General features: G+C 39.1%; 1 protein-coding gene and 1 pseudogene across 1 annotated transcript in view; one reads left to right on the forward strand and one right to left on the reverse strand.

The window, feature by feature from the left end:
• Positions 1-2,103, forward strand: part of LOC115838823 (uncharacterized) — a 90,597-nt pseudogene extending 88,494 nt beyond the window's left edge.
• The window catches only part of LOC132598118 (synapsin-2-like), a 679,754-nt gene that overhangs the window by 356,106 nt on the left and 305,253 nt on the right, over positions 1-18,395 (reverse strand). The gene's annotated exons all lie outside the window — the stretch shown is intronic.

The raw sequence follows: 18,395 nt of genomic DNA on the forward strand, positions 1-18,395 counted from the left end.
TGGCATGAAATCAGACCACCTGGGTATCAGCCCCAGCTCTGACACTTATTGGCGGTTTGATGTTGGGAAGGATGGTGTAATCCCTCTCAGTTTTAGTTTCCTCATCTATGAAATGGGGGCAATAAAAGTACTCTTAGATATGATATAGTTATGAGGATTATATTAAAACATTTGTCCATATGTATTACTTAGTAAATGAAAGACATTAGAAATAGCTTCCCTGCTGTTGATGGATATACCTTGTCATTTTTCTATCTCTCCCAAGAGAAATTAAGATTCTAGGTTGGCAAGTGATACAAATATTCACCTAACACTGATTCATTCGTTCAACGATTTGTGTTTGTGGAGTGCCTACCAGATAACCGGTCTGGCAGAACTCACAGTCTAATGGGAAACACAAATACACACGTAATTAAGAGGTCATGTTGGGAGGAGAATAAATAGGGCATAATGAGAAACAGGAATGGTTTATTTCACAAAGAAATTGTGACTGTCGAGGTAGATAATTCTTTAGGAATCTGAGATAAGGTAAGCTCAGCTATAAATAAGAGACACTTAGGTAAAATGTTCTGGGAATATACTCTCAGAGTTTTAATGCCTGTCCAATTAGCAAATATTTTTGAGAACTTTCTTTTTGCTAGGAATTGCAGATACATGCATTTCTGCTCTAACATTAAATACATTTTACTGAAAAATTTTGCATCCTGTATTATGGGAAAAAATAGGATTGGAGGCAGTTCAATAAAAACTTAAGAAACTTTCGAATAGAACTTTAACACGCATACACTAATAATCTTAATAAAAATTATTAGCACAAGTAAATCTTTAGCATCACTTGAACCTACCCTCTTTCGCAAGCCCTATACCTTGGAGTTTGCTCTCCTCCCACACGTCCTCCTCAGAGGTGTAGGGCCTGAAGACATTTGATTTTAATAGAAGCCAGTTTCATCAAAATTAAAACCATAAGGTGGGCTCGCAGCAGTGCTGGGATGGTAGGAGCAGGAGCTGGAACAGAGGCAGGGTCGAGGCCAGGCTCTGTACCCACCACCCACGCATCCCCCCGTGCATCCCCGCGCCTCCCCGAGCATCCCAGTGCAACCTCGTGCTTCCTCGCATATCCTCGCACATCCGCCACCCTCAGCCGGCAGGATGGACAGCGCGTTGGGGGTCCTGGGCTCTGGAGACCAAGACCCCACCACCAAGCTCTTTTCATGGTGCTGGGCGCAGGGGTGACAGAGCTCAGTCACCAGCTGCTCTACATGGAGCTGCCCATCAGACGGATCATGAGCCAATACCCACACCATTGAGACCAATGGGCTGGGGAGGAAGGTCCTCCACCCTCCGACCTTCTTCACCTATGCCAAGGATATTGTGCAAGTGGATGGGAAGATAGGCTGTTCCGAGGCCTGAGCTGCTGGCTGACGTCCACTGCCCTCTCCACCATGACCCCGGGCAGCATGAAGAAGATTTTCTCTCCGGATGATATCGAGCAGGTTTCCAGCAAGGATGACACGAAGATTTCTCTGAAGACTGTGGGGAAGGAGACCTCCTACCTGATGATGACGCAGGGAATGTCCCACATATTGGCTCACCCCTTACGTGTCATCTCAATAGCTGCACGGTCCATTTTGTGGGACTGGAGACCAAGTACACTGGAGAGTTGAGCTCCATTGGGAAGATTTTCAAAGATGAGGGGCTGCTGGGACTCTTTGTCAGCTAAATCCCTCACATCCTGGAAGATGCGGTTTTCTTGCAGGGCTGTAACCTGCTGGCCACTTCCTCAGTGCCTACCTGGTGGATGACAGCTTCAGCCAGGCCCTGGCCATCCATTCCGAGCTACCCCACAGGGGTGGCAGTGGCATGCCGACCTACCCCTTCCTGCTGGTGGGCGATCTCATGGCTGCAGGCCGGGCTCCCCACTCACTCCCCAGAGTTCAAATCCGGATCCACTGCTGGAAGGACGTGAGTGGGCAGGGCAAGCCTTTCCGTGGCTCCAGCCTGCCTTTCCACCACCAGGTGTCATCATGCTTTGCCCTGGAGTACCCCGAACCACCTCAAAAAACACTGTGTCTTAAACAACAAAGACCAAAGAACAAAGTATAGCACAGGGAAATATACTCAATATCTTGAATTAACTTTTAATGGAAAAGAATCTGAAAAAGAATACATAAATATATATAACTGAATCATTTTGCTGTACACTTGAAACTAACACAACATTGTAAATTAACTGTACTTCAATTTTTAAGAAAAGAAACACACACACACACAAACCCACACTATCTCAGCCTGGCCACCGTGAGTGAGGCCTGATCATCTCCAGGCACCTGTTACATGACCAACCCAGCAACACCTAGACGTGCTCCAGCCCAGGTGGGCTCTGGGTTCCATATTTGCCATGTGTCTGCACAGAAGCAGGGGATGGGTGGAAGTGAGCCTACACCCAGTGGCTTGGTCACTGTTAGACCTGAGGAAGCGGAGTGGCATTGAGGAATTGGGGCAGAATCCCCTTCCATTGCAGATTTGCCGAGTTTGCCTTGTGCTGGGACCAGAGAATGGCTTGTGGAGGCCCAGGTCAGAAGGGCAAAGACTCAGGGGGTCAGGTACCACCCCCCATTCACACCCCTCGAGTTGGCCCCAGCTCTTATCCTTCAGCTCAGCTGGGAGCATCGCTCTCCTACTTTGTAAATAGGGTGTGATCCCCTTTCAGAAGGCCACCATCATGTCTGGGCACGTGCTAGTAAGTCCTGGCTAGGTTCTGCTTTCATTTTTCTCAGCACTACTTTTCTGATAAGAAGAAGGCAGCACCTTCTGAATGGGACATCGTGTGACTGCTCAGAACGTGTCCCCCTCTTCATCAGTTTCATGGTGTCGCCTCATGTGCAGGACCTGGTCACCCGTGCAGCTGTGAACACCCAGAAGTTAGGCAGATCAGGGTCTCTAGTCCTACCCAGTTTAAAAGTTCCTAATAAGATTTGACCTTTTCTCCCTCAAATAAATGTATTGGTGGTGATTTGCAGGAAAAAAACCCTACACTCTGAAGGGGATCAGAACATGCCACCCCCAAATATGCCATCCTGCTATATGGATTATTTTGAGCTGCATACACTTGAGGAATAGCAGGGGCAAGAAAGGGTCTCTGACCTCCCTCTTTCTACCTAAAAGCAGGACATACAATTTCATATGAGAAAAGTGCTCTCCCTGCACCAGGAAGAAGAGAACATTCTTATCTCCAGACGTGAAAAGTTGACACCACGATGAATCTGTGCAAACAAACCTACTAAAATAACCTTTATCTCCCATTAGTTTCCCCCACATATTTCCTAACTTTCCCACAATTTGGCAGCCCCAGCCCAGCCCCTTTTCCCTTTGTCATGTCTGGTCTCCACAGCGAACTGTTCTTTGCTAACATGGCATGTAAGTTTCCAGGTCTATCCCATCCTTACAATATCTCTTTCTTTTCTATGAAGGCTTTCATGCCACATAAAATATTAACATCAAGTAAAATTTGTATGTTTTTCCTCCTGTTAATCTGTCTTTTGTCAGTTTAATTTACAAGCCTTATTACACAACCTAAGAAGACAGAAGAAAAGTCTTATCTTCCCTACAAATCCAATAGTACCTAGGATTCCACACCCAAGATTTTTTAAAAACATGGGAAAATATCTTTGCAACATCTTTATCCACACTTGCAGTCTCTCCTAATAACTTAAAATAGTAGAAAGTTAGCAGTTCCTAAAGCCACTAAATCATCTGTTTCTTGCGTAAAGAAAGGTACACTGGCCAGAGTTTTAGGTGTTTTCCTTTATAAGGCTAAATTTTCTTCTTTAATTGTAAGAAAGCTTACATTGGATCATTGCAAAACATGAACCTGCTGGGGACTTCCCTGGTGGCACAGTGGTTAAGAATCTGCCTGCCAATGCAGGGGACACAGGTTCAAGCCCTGGTCTGGGAAGGTCCCACATGTTGTGGAGCAACTAAGTCTGTGCGCCACAACTGCTGAGCCTGCACTCTAGAGACCACGAGCCACAACTACTGAAGCCCACATGCCTAGAACCTGTGTTTCGCAACAGGAGAAGCTGCTGCAATGAGAAGCCCGCGCACCGCAATGAAGAGTAGCCCCCACTTGCCGCAACTAGAGAAAACCCACGTGCAGCAACGAAGACCCAGTGCAGCCAAAAATAAATAAAATTTTTAAAAAACAAAAAAAACATGAACCTTCTGAGACAACTCATATATGAATCAACACAACTTCCTCTTAAATGCCATCTTTCCATTATTTACAACCTTAAGAAACACACACTGCTTCAGAAAAAATCCTATGACCAGGCATGGTCCCAAATCACAAATAATTCACAGTTTAGTAGGAAAGGTAGTCACACTCAAATCATACTGTCTTAAAATAACTACCTTATTGGAGAGAGAAAGAAGGGCTAGAAGAAATCATGGTACACAATGATGAAATTTCTGGAGCTAACTTTGAAAGATTTCTCAAGTTGTTTATAATAGAAGAAACACTGAAAAAAGAAGAAGAAAGAGAAGGAGAAGAAGAAGGAGAAGAAGAAGAAACATGTTGCTAGGCAGAAGGGAGTCTGGGAATACATTTCAAGAAGAAGCAACTGGAAATGCAAAGATGTAAGGTCCCTCCTCAGAGCACAGAAGAAGAAGGTCGCTCTATCTCTCTCGTCTCAACAATTTTTTGACATTTTATCCCTGACTCTTCTGGTTCTAATAATCATTGGGAAACTGTGGTCAGGCCTTATTTACTCAAACTCAACTTCTCCGTTTTCTTGTGAGGATGTTTTGGAGAGTGGAGGTGAACTGGGGTGAAGAAAACTGTCTCCAAGCCTGGATTTGGCTATTCTCCTAGGTGAGGACTGTGAACAATCTCTCACCCGGAGTGGGTGCAGGTCTTGGGAAAATAGCTCCACTGGTTTAGAAGATGGCTGTGTGCATGTGGGATGGCAGAAATGGAGACCACAAAAGGTGATTGATAAAATCCTCACCAGGAGACAAGGAGAGGATTTTAACTCAGTCCACTGAGGAACTGGGAAGATGCTGAGAATTCTGCTACAAGTGCTACATGATGATGATGGTGGTGAAAAAAATGTTTTAATAGAATTTTTCCAGTTATTTGCTCTATAGTATCTAATGGAACCCTTCCCAGTAATCCCTAAAACATGCAATAAAACTCTTGATTTGTAGTTCCTTTGGAGGGAGGATCAGGAGATGTGCCACATGGGAGATGAAAAAGTCCCATTCCCACATAATAGAAACAGAGTAAGAGAGAACATTTAAGAAGAGCTTTAGTGGGATGACATATTTAAATTCCTGAAATAAAAAGATTATCAACAAAGAATCCTATATCCAGCAAAATTTTCCTTCAAAATTAAATAAATTAATAATAATAATTTTATATATTATAATAATATAATTTTAAATATTTTTAAAATATAATAATTATATATTATTATAATTATTATAAGATTATTATATATTATATTAATATATAATAATTATATTATTATATAATATTAATATATAATGATATTGTATTTATATAATTTTAAATATAATAATAATTAATTAATTAATTAAAATGAAATAAATATGAAATAAAAGAAGAGCTTTGGACTTCTTAAAACCATGACCTAGCTGTTGGAATCAGTCCTGTCTAGATTTTAAGGAAACAGGAGACTCCAGTTAACATTGAGTTAAACCTGTGATCTTTGTTTACGTTAACGTTTTTTTAATATAAATTTATTTATTTATTTTTTGGCTGCATTGGGTCCTCATTGCTGCATGCGGCCTTTCTCCAGTTGCGCCGAGCAGGGGCCACTCTTCGCTGCAGTGTGTGGGTCTCTCGTTGCGGTGGCTTCTCCCGTTGCAGAGCACAGGCTCTAGGCAAGCGGGCTCAGTAGTTGTGGCTCGTGGGCTCCAGAGCACAGGCTCAGCAGTCGTGGCCTATAGGCCTAGCTGTTCTGAGGCATGTAGGATCCTCCTGGACCAGGACTTGAACTCACATCCCCTGCATTGGCAGGTGGACTCCCAACCACTGTGCCATCAGGGAAGTCCTGTTTACATTAACTTTTAATATCCTATGTTTATTCCTCCTGACAGCAATTTTATACACTTTTAACACAAAGACATTGACTTTTGGATGTGTTCCGTAGGCAACCAATTGCCCAAAAGGGACTAACAGGAGTCAATTTATTTTTAGCATGTGTTCCCAAAAGAAGACCTTTTGCCTTCAGGTAATGGTGATAAAGAAAGGAAGTGAGCAGAGAATCAGCTTTGTGTCCCCATCCATCCTCAAAGGGAAGGTACTTAAACTCAAGTTTATGGCTTTTTTAGTTTTGTATATTCAGCACTTAGTCCATTGCCTAGCTAGTAGCCTATATTGGCAATCAATTTAGCTCATGTGATTGTGGAATCTGGCAAGTCCAAAGTCTGCAAAGTAGGGCAGTGCCTGCAGACCTAGGAAGGAGTTGATGCTTCAGTTTGAGTCTGAAGGTGTCTCCTAGAAGAATTCTCTCTTCATTATTTTTTAACATTAATTTTTTTAAAAAATTGAAGTATAGTTGGTTTGCAATGTTGTGTTAGTTTCTGGTGTATAGCAAAGAATACATATATATATATATATATATATGGTTTTTTTCAGATTCCTTTCCATCCTAGGTTATTACAAGATGTTGATTATAATTCCCTGTGCTATACAGTAGGACCATGTTGTTTACCCTTTTTATGTATAGTAATGTGTATCTGCTAATCCCAAACTCTGAATTTATCCCTTCTCCCCGCTTTCCCCTTTGGTAACCATATAGAGTTTTTGGTTTGGGAGAGGGCAATCTTCTTCTATTAAGGCCTTCAACTGATTGGATGAGGTGGACTCATGTTATAGAGGGTAATTGGCTTTACTTGCAGCCTACTGATTTAAATGTTAGGCTCATCAGAAAAATACCTTCACAGAAACATCTAGATAATATTCAACCAAATAACTTGGCATTGTGGTCTAGCCAAGTTGACACATAAAACTAACCAGCACACCAATGAACCCCAGAAGCTCCATCCACGTGCCCATCCCAATCACGACTCTTTCCCCCCACCCCACACCCAGCAAGTAACCATTACCCTGATGATATAGTAATCATTTTTGTGTGTATTTTTTAAAAATACTTTTAGTGCATCCCTAGACATAGTAGTTTATTCTTGCCTATTCGTTTTAATTCAATATTCCTTGAAGGTCTATTTTACTCCATAGCACCCAAACCATGTCTTTCTTTATATTTGATCTGTTGAAGAACTCAGGCCTTTGGATGTAAAGAATCACTCACATTCTGGTTATGGCTGATCAGATTCTGCATTAAATTTTGAATGTTTCTCAAAAGTTTTGTGCAGGCCATGTCATGATTTTCCCCATATCAGGTAGGTGGGAGGGCTGCAGAGCACAAGAAGATCCTGGTGTGTAATGTGTTCAGGAATCCCCAAGATGGGTCATAGGACCAAGGACTAGAGCTGCAGAGAGAGCTCTGCCTGGATGTACAGAGCGTGTCTGGGAGGTGGGGAGAACGGGGAAGAGTCTACCCCAGCCCAGGTCTCCTTGGGCTCTGGACTGTAGCATCCCAGAGCTCAAGGATAATAGGAGTGTAAAAAGAATGGGTAGGTGATACGGGAAGGTACAGAAAAGCAAGGTAAGGATAAATGAAAAATATTCCAGAGTCATGGGGAAAAGAAGAGAATTTTACTGAAGAGGGACATACAGAAAAATACACATACATGAGTGCATAGTTTGATAAATTTTCACAAACTGAACACACTGTATAGCTAGCATCCCAGTCAAGAAACAGAAGAATCTCCTTCTTGCCCTCTTTCAATTCAGTTATTACTCTCCCCAAAAATGACCTCCAATGTTATAGATTAGTTTTTTCTGTTTCTGTACTTCAAACAAATTGAATCATAGAATATGTAGTCTTTGGGGGACTGGCTTCTTTCACTCAATATTACATTTATGAGATTTATCCATGTTTTTGCTGGGTTGTAAATCATTGATTTGCATTGTCATATAATATTTGATTGTGTGAGAATTTGGATAGATTCCAGTTTGGGGCCACTGTGGGGCTATAAATGTTGCAGAGAATGTCTTTTGTGAACACAGGTGTATGCATTTCTGTGGGGTCTACGCCTAGGAGGGGGTTTGCTGGGTCATGGCATATGCTTATGTCTAATTTTAATAGATATTGCCAAAGAGTTTTCCCATGTTGGGAAAATCAATTTATGTTCCCATCAGCAGCTGATTGAAATTTCCTGTTGTTCTATATTCTCAATACACGATCACTTTTGCCTTTTTATAAAATGAATAGGTACTATTCTGGTACCTATATAGTAGTATCTCATTGTAGTTTTAATTTGCATTTTTCTGGTGAGTACTGAATTTAAGAAGCTTTTCATAAATTTATCAGCCAGTGGGATATCCTTTTTTATGAAGTGTCTGTTCAAGTCATTTGCTCATTTTTCTATTGGGTTGCTTTCTTTCTCACTGATTTGTAGAACTGCTTTATATATGCTGGGTGAGTAATTTGTCATATATATTATATAATATATATTTCAAAATATAATATATTAATATAGATAATATATTATATATTTCAAATATATACGATATATAGAATATATATTGAAATATATAATACAAATTATATTAACATATTTTATGTGTTTATAAGTATAAATTTAATAATATAAATATATTAATATAAATTTATTACATATAAATATATTAAATATAAAAATATTTCTATTATATATTATATATGTTTGAAATATAAAATATATTAATACAATATATAACTATATTATAAGAATAATATATTCATATACTGTATATTATATACAAATATATAATTATATTAATATGTTATATACAATTTATATCTGTTTAATATGTAATATGTTTAATATATAATATATAATATTTTGAGATATTATTATAATAAATAATATATTGTATGTTATAATAATATATTAAAATTATAATATAATATAATAATAATAATGTGTCATAATAATATATTAAATATATATGTGTTATAATAATATATTGATAATGTATAATATATTAAAATATATAATATATTTATATAATATATAATGTATATTTAATATATATTAAATATATATGTATTATAATAATATGCCAAAATAATATATTAATATATAATATATTAAATTTAATGTATAATATATTAATATATCTTTGATATGCATAATATGTATAATTATGCATAATATTTATTATTATGTATAGTTATACATGATATGTACAATATTATAATATTATTATAATATGTATAATACATAATTATACATAATATGTATGATACATAATATGTATAATATATGTTCCTATAATATACATGTAGGAAATATATAATATACATATTTGAAATATATAATATACTAATACATTATAAAACTATATTATATGAATATATATCAGTATATTATATGGGGCTTCCCTGGTGGTGCAGTGCTTAAGAATCTGCCTGCCAACCCAGGGGACATGGGTTTGACCCCTGGTCCGGGAAGATCCCACAAGCTGCAGAGAAATTAAGCCCATGTGCCACAACTACTGAGCCTGTAAGCCACAACTACTGAACCCAAGTGCTACAACTACTGAATCCCGCGCGCACCTAGAGCCCATGCTCCACAACAAGAGAAGCCATCACAATGAGAAGCCCACGCACCACAACGAAGAGTAGCCCCCCTCTCCACAACTAGAGAAAAGCCCGTGCACAGCAATGAAGACCCAATGCAGCCAAAAATAAAATAAATAATGAAATAAATAAATTTAAAAAATATATATATTATATAAATATAATATACATTTATATATTCTGGGTGAATCATTTGTCATATATATTGTATACAAGATGTATAATATATATAATATATGTATTTGAAATACATAATACATATTAATATATTATAAATATATATTAATATATTATATAAATTATATTATAGAGTTATATATAAATTAATATGTAATTATATATATTGAAGTAGCTCATCTCACTCTTTTGATTTTTTATGTAAATTTTTAATCTAAACTAGACTAAACATTTTAATGGCTGAAAATAATACTGTCCTTATTGTTAAAGGCAATAAAAGGTGAATGTCTCATGAAAAGACAGAGAGGGAGATATCAAAGAATAGGTCAGAGTACAGCAATGGAAGGAAAGAAAACTATCTATTTTTCGTGTCACCATCAGGCTGAATTCATACACACAAATAGCTTCATTAAGCTCCTCAGCAAAACAGCATCACCCACATTTCACAGACAGCAGAACCAAAAGTCAGGGGATTCTCAAATGGACCCACAAATGTGCTCCATGTATAGGTTACTTCTCCAAATCAGCCAGCCTAGTAAATGGTTGGCCAGATTCTGAACCCAAGCCATATGTCACCAAAGCCCAGTGCTGCTAACCCATGACATTAAACTACCCTGCCTGGCTTCTTATGTGTGGCTGTAAAAAACGAATGATGCCTTTGCTCATACCATTGGAAAGCTGTGAATGCTTCGGCTAACTTATGATGTATCTGTGCCAGGGAGGAAAAACATTATTTCCCCGCTGTATTTCCAGAGAGACAGCTGTCTAGTGATCTTCGTGTGACCTTCCTAGCAGGTAGCTCACTCCTAGGTTTTCCATAAATGCTCCCTGGATAAACAGACAAATAAAGGAATGAATGAATGCCTACATGCAAAGAAAAAACCTGAATGCTAATGTCAGCTTTCTGCTAAAGACACCATGAGTGACCACACAGGTTTCTCAGCATCCTCAGGTGTTGCGAAGTCATTCAGGTTTCAGATGTCCAAGAGGACATCAGGTGAATTATTTTAAGCCATCACTTCTGAGACTAACCGCTGTGTTGACAAAAATAGGCTAGTGAAACAGCTGCAGCAGTGAAACATGCCCTGGGTCCTGGCATGGGTGGTGCCAGCGAAACAGAGCAGGAAATTTTAAGAGCTGGGAGGAGACAGAGCAGGAAGCTAGCTTCAGTCCTCTTGACTTCCTCAAAGGGAAGAAAGGAAAATGCTAGCAAAATGGACCTTGCGAGGAGCAGATACACTTAATTCAGCCCATCCCAACAATGTCACACATGCATATTTTGGTATATAAGCCCTAGAGCTTTTTAGAGCAATTACACAACCAGTACCCCAGTGCATCAAAAGCCAGTGAAACTGGATGCAGCACCATGGTGTTGAGAAGTGCTGAGGTCCTGACCTGCCTAGAGAAATGGCTGTAATCATGGCCCAAGCAAGCCATAATGAAACAGTCATTTGAATAACTAAGGATTCTATTAAAATGTTAAGAGGATCCCTGGGGGTTTGGGGTATGTCAGGGCACTCTGACATCATCTCTATTTTTTTTTTTTTGGCGGTACACTGGCCTCTCACCGCTGCGGCCTCTTCCGTTGCGGAGCACAGGCTCCGGACGCGCAGGCTCAGCGGCCATGGCTCAGCGGCCCAGCCGTTCTGCGGCATGAGGGATCCTCTCGGACCGGGGCACGAACCCGTGTCCCCTGCATCGGCAGGCGGACTCTCAACCACTGCACCACCAGGGAAGCCCTCATCTCTATTTTGATAACATTCTTGCTCTGTCACCTAGAAAAAGTTATTAATTTACTCTGTATCTCAGTTTTGCCAGCCATAAAATGAGGATGATATTTTTTAATCTGTAAATCAAATAAAATTATCTAATGCTAATAATAGGCTATAGGTTATAGGTCTATAATTCCTCAACAGTATTCCAAAATTCAAAATGCTGGGAAAACTTCATTTTTTCATAGGTCATTTGGCAGCAAAACTTCATCTGACGTGAACAGATTTAGTGATGAAACCTGATCTGAGATAATCTAGAGATTTTTATTTATTTAGCCTCTTGCTAATGGGATTGATTAAGGACATTGCTCAAAACCTTTTAGGACTGTTATAAAGTATATGGAATATATGCTATTTTAACTTTCTAAAAGTCAAAGAAAGTTTGAATTTTAAAGTGTCAATATATCTGGTCATAAGGGATTAATATCCAACATATATAAACAACTCATACAAATCAACAACAGAAAAACAAAAAACCCAATTAAAAAGTGGGCAGAGGAACCGAATAGACATTTTTCCAGAGGAAATGCAGATGGCCAACAGACCCATGAAAAGATGCTCAACATTGATAATCATCAAGGAAATGAAAATCAACTCAAAACCACAATGAGATATCATCTCACACCTGTCAGAATGGCTCTCATGAAAAAGAACACAATAGCCAGGACATGGAAGCAACCTAAGTGTCCATCGACAGATGAATGGATAAAGAAGATGTGGGACATATATATTATTCAGCCGTAAAAGAAACAAAATTGAGTTATTTGTAGTGAGGTGGATGGACCTAGAGTCTATCATACAGAGTGAAGTAAGTCAGAAAGAGAAAAACAAATACCATATGCTAACACATATATATGGAATCTAAAAAAAAAAAAGGTCATGAAGAGCCTAGGGGCAGGATGGGAATAAAGATGCAGACCTACTGTAGAATGGACTTGAGGACATGGGGAGGGGGAAGGGTAAGCTGGGACAAAGTGAGAGAGTGGCATGGACATATATACACTACCAAATGTAAAACCAATAGCTAGTGGGAAGCAGCCGCATAGCACAGGGAGATCAGCTCGGAGCTTTGTGACCACCTAGAGGGGTGGGATAGGGAGGGTGGGAGGGAGGGAGATGCAAGAGGGAGGAGATATGGGGATATATGTATATGTATAGCTGATTCACTTTGTTATAAAGCAGAAACTAACACACCATTGGGCTTACATTAAAAAAAGGTCATAATATATAAAATATAACTAAATGCCTATGTTTCTTTTTGTCATGGTCCAAACTGCTTAACCTTCAATAACACCAAATCTACAAAATGTAGACCACAAATATCTATAAAACTTAAAACCAGCTACTTCATCAGTGTTTAAATTTAGTATTCATAAAATATCATTGCATTTGAAAACAATTTAGATTCAGTTTTTCTCACTTTGTAAGAATGCTCATGTATGCACAATACATGTTGAGAAATGATAGCCCCTCATAAATTGTTCTTGTAGTGAAATGATTTCAAAGCAAAGTAATGAAAATTCTCCCAAATGTTTATAGAAAAATAGTATGGTTAGTATGAGATGGAAATGCAATTTAACATGTTTTATATAAATGAGACCTTGTAAGAGTCAAAATGTTCAGGTTGGCCACAGAGAGAAGTATCAGCTCTGTCAATGTAAGCTCTAAGAAGGATAATAAATATTGACGTGGAGAATTCTTCTCTAGGTATCCTCAGCATCAACTAAATTTCCTTAACACCCTAGATTTTTCTGGTTCCAGTCTCAGTTACAGAGATGAACATCACCAAACATTCACTAGGCTGAAGACACACTCTGGAAAGTGACTTTCATACGAAATGTCCAGTTAAGCTGACTTGTGGCTTGAAAGAATTCATCTTCACTTGGATTAATAAATTGATTGCAACCGAACACTGAATGGTGGCAAATGAATGCGGTTCTAAGTCTCAGACCGTCTACACAGAAGCACTAGTTCTGTGGGCATAAGTAATGGTTCATTACCACAACATTTAAGCACAGAAGTATGAGTCCATTGCCAAGTTGCAGAAATGATTTAGCTATTATCATGGCATATTTCACGTACAAAACTAAAATTCTAGGTGTTTTGCTGACTGTTTTATTATTTAATATTCACAATACTCTATGAGTTAACCACAATCATTTCCCTCATTTTACGGATACAAAAACAAATGTTGAGAGATTCAGAGGCATCCCAAGATCAAGCTAGTGACAGAGCTGGGGTAGGAATCCAGCTTTGCATGTCTCAGAGTCTGAGTTCTTAACCATTATTATGGTGAGAATTCCTAGCTCCACCCAAAATAACAAGCCCATCAATCTCATCATTTTCTCTTTTCCCCCCAGTGTGAAAGATGTTGTATACACACAAACACACACACATACCTTATAAAACATAAAGATATTTTCATCATATAAAATTGTATTCCACTATGGAACTAAAGGTTCTTTTTTTTTTTTTTTTTACTAATTTGAGGTCAAGTCCTGTATCTTATTTCCCAATTTCCAAAGAGACACACTCAGAGATTCTGCAGCCCTTCAAGAGATCAATAGTGGCACCGAGCTCCACTAAGAAAGCAACAGCAGAGACAGAGGAGAGACTGCAGTACAGTACAGCAAAGCCAGTGAAGCCACTGTTGGTTTTCCACACAGCAATCAGTAACCAGAAAATAAAGACACCATGTTCATCTCCACTGAACCACAAGTTGCTAAGAACAACTACCTGAGTTTATTGTCTTATTTTCCAGCTTTTCCCCTGCCTGATGTTAGCAGGGGAGGCTTCTGTACTCCAGGCATTCATATCTAATTTGCTAATGGTCATTTATACTGATGAGTGGACCCATAGTGAAGTAAGATCCCCGACTTACTCCATATTCCACAGTCCCCAAAACATCAAGATGTCCCTCCATTTATTACACTGAGAATCCCCCCAAGTCTCAAGTGCACTGCTGACCACTGATGTAGCCATGCTTCCCTTAAGGCGGAAGTGAAGAAGTCACTGCTCCAGGTGAGAGTTCATCACAGCCAATATGGATATGTCAACATCAGATGGACAAAACAATCTCTTGTTCCACTCATGGCTTCTTCCTACAGCAAAACATTTATTCATAAAGTATTTAATGTGGCCCCTAATACCCATATTAGGGGTAAGGCTCCAATAATAGCCCCATTAACTGCTGATCTAGTGACAGAGGCTTTAGAATCTGCATTTGTGATGAAATGAATGAAAATAATATAGAAAGGGTATGAGAGCCTCAATATTTTCAAGCCTCATTTTTCATTTCTGTATGAAAGATGCATCTTAAAACTTGTACAGAAATCTAACCATTTAACACAAAATGATCAAGAAGAAATCTGATCTATCCTAACAGAGGTTAAGTTCCACAGGCAGTAGAAGGCAAAATTGAATGTCATTAAAACTGCAGTTGAAAGTCCCTTAGGAAGGGATCACATTGGATATCAATACATATTTCTCAATACATTCAACACCTCTTTTTCTCCAAAGATGAAACAGATCTCTGTTACTTTGGGCATTCAGTGAGCCATCATTTACATTTATGAGTCACATTACACAAAAATTGTGCATATTTGAACAGTAAAATCATACATAGGACAACAAGATGGTCACTTCCTGAGGGGCCTATGGTAACTGAGATATTTGGGGTCACAGGAGATATATCGACTAATCTTTCCAGGGTTTGCATTTATTGAAGAGAAAGTCAAGTGGAACCACTGAGGGTACTTAAATTATTTTCTTCCCCCATCCTCTTTATTTACCCAGCCTTTTTTCCTTTTTGATAGCATTTACAAGGATTGTTCATCTCAGAGTTGAAACAAATCTTGAGATTTCTTTAAGAAAACGGCCATGATACAACAAACTCAGCTCTACATCTGTTTTTTTTTTAAGAGCATAATGCCCTCAAGCCTCATCCATGTTGATGCAAATGGCAGGATTTCCTTCTTTTTATGGCTTAATAATATTATGCTATAAATATACCACATTTTATTTATCCCATTCATCTATCAGTGGACACTTAGATTGTTTCCATGTCTTGGTTATTGTAAATAATTCTGCAATGAACACAGGGGTGCAGATATCTTTTCAAATTAGTGATTTTGTTCCCTTTGGATAAACACTCAGAAGTGGAGTTGCTGGATCATATAGCAGTTCTACTTTTAATTTTTTGAAGAAATTTCATACTCTTTTCCATAATGGCTACACCAATGTACACTCCCACCAATGGTGCACAAGGATTCCCTTTTCTTAGTTCCATCTCTTAGAGTAGATTAAAGTTGGTTCTATAAAAATTTCAGTAACACTAGCAGTCATCAGAAAGATGTAAATTAATTCTATAGAATAAAAATAATTGATGCTGGAGAAAACATGACAGGTATGACTAAGCATTTTCCCTCTGAAAGTCTGTATGTTTCAATTAATTCCAAATGTTCATGGGGGAAATCAGCTCAGGCTCAAGACACACGCTACCAGTGAGACAGGGAAGCAAGTTTTAGAGTGGATGAAACTAAGCTAGATCCAGACGTTAGCCCAGAAGATCCTCAGAGTTCAAGCTCAGGTTTGTCTTGGTAGGTAGAGGGAGGGGGTGTGGGCAGGGAGAAGGTACATTTCAGCCAGTGGCATGTCAGAGAGAAGTTCTGGGTGACTGATGAGAACACAGAGAACAGCAAAAGTACACCACGGTCCCTGGACATCTGTTCATAAATGACCAACTTCCACTCCTTGGAATCCTGGACCAGAGTGGGAACCCCACTAAAAGTCAGCTAAGCCATGAGGGCTAAGAGTTAGAACAGCAGAAGTTATAATCACTCGCTCTGAAATCAAGCACATTTGTGTTGGATTCTGGCTCTGCCGCTCATTAGTAATAGCAAGTGCTCATTCGATGGTAACAATAGCCTGCATTCAGAATTGTCAAGAAGGATTGAAGATAAGTTGACCATACATATAGCACAGGGTTTAGTGCAGGAATACAATCCTGGAATTGGTCAACATGGGGACCTAGGTAAGGTGGGGAGTGGGGAGGGGGTGGTGGGCCCAGGGCTGGCTTCACAGGTGCGCCACCTTTGCTGCTACACAGGGCCCTATACTTGGAAGAGTTCCACACTTGGTTTAATGCTTTACTGTCACCATCTTGAAATTCTCAATAATTTTTTAACATTTTGCACTGGACCCCAGCAATTATATAGCTGGTCCTGGGTAGGCCATTATGGATACCAAAGACATTTCAAACACTGAAGATGTTGCAAGTACCCACAGATGTTGGGATAAGGCTCCACTGATTACGACTGGTTTAGACTTGTCTGGGCTTTGCAAGGCAGAATCCAGCTTTGGGAGATGGAAAACAGCAAAAACAGGACAGACTAGACAGAGGAATGGGCACACCTGTTTTTTTGTTGTGTTTTTGGTACACGGGCCTCTCACTGTTGTGGCCTCTCCCATTGCGGAGCACAGGCTCCAGACGTGCAGGTTCAGCGGCCATGGCTCACAGGCCCAGCCGCTCTGTGGCATATGGGATCTTCCCGGACCGGGGCACGAACCCGTGTTCCCTGCATTGGCAGACGGACTCTCAACCACTGCGCCACCAGGGAAGCCCGGGCACACCTGTTTGATAAGGAGGGTGACTATATAAACTGATATCCAGCAATTGTGAATGAGAATGTAAGTGGGTGCTATTAATAATTACCCCAAGACAAGAGGCTCAAACTGTGACTCTCTTGGTCAAAGTGGGAGAAAAGGTCACCCTATAAATAAGCCATTCCAGCAAAGTATTTTGAAGTTATTCCTAAAGGGCAAAGTTGGAAATTAATGAGGAAGATAGCATCGTGACTACAAAGCACATGTGTTCATAGAAAATTCAGATCTATTTTTAGAGGTGGAGGGAAAAGAGTAGTTATTATCTGATATTTGAAAGGATAATCAATCAGAATAAAATTTCGTGTAGCCAAAACTTCTATTTGAAAAACTGCCCATATGTTGATAATTGTTGCAGGTACATGGAGTGCATTACACTGTTCTCTCTACTTTCATGTGTTTGGAAGTTTCATAATAACCATTTTTAAAAGCAAAAAAAAATAACGTAGATGTTTTTGTTGATATTACATTGATTGAATAAATATTTTAAATCTTCTAATAGATTATTTTATTAACAGCTTCCCGTAAAATTACTCTGAAAAATAAAAAGGAAAACAACTTGATTTGAGAATGATTTGAGTATCAAGTGTTCTCCAATTACCCAAGTGAATAAACAGTACTGTTGCCAGAATTTCTATATTGAGGGACTTAGGGATATAAATATAATTGGAGGAAGAATCAGAAAGTCTGTCCTGAAGCTCTGTTTACATAGAAATCACATTATTTTTATTTAGATTTCAAGTTGATTTTGAATGGCTTGGGATTGCTGTGATGAGGCTTATGGGACATTAAAGCCTCCTGTTTTAGTCATAGGAGATTAGACTGTACTACAGATACAAATTAACCCCAAATCTCAGTGGCTTAAGAAAAATCCAGGCTTGTTTCTGGCTTGTGCTTCTGTCTGTTGAGGATTAACAAGGTGCTCTGCCCCTCCTCACTCACTGAGGGATCCAGGCCCTCAGAGGCCCTACCATCTTGTAACTGCTCCATCTGAAACACGTGGTTCTCTCTGTCCCCATGTCTGGTGATGAAGACTGGAGAGTCATACAGCCTCAGAACATAAGTTACAAGC

This window comes from Globicephala melas, chromosome 11 (assembly GCF_963455315.2).
Source record: "Globicephala melas chromosome 11, mGloMel1.2, whole genome shotgun sequence".
Classification (NCBI taxonomy): domain Eukaryota; kingdom Metazoa; phylum Chordata; class Mammalia; order Artiodactyla; family Delphinidae; genus Globicephala; species Globicephala melas.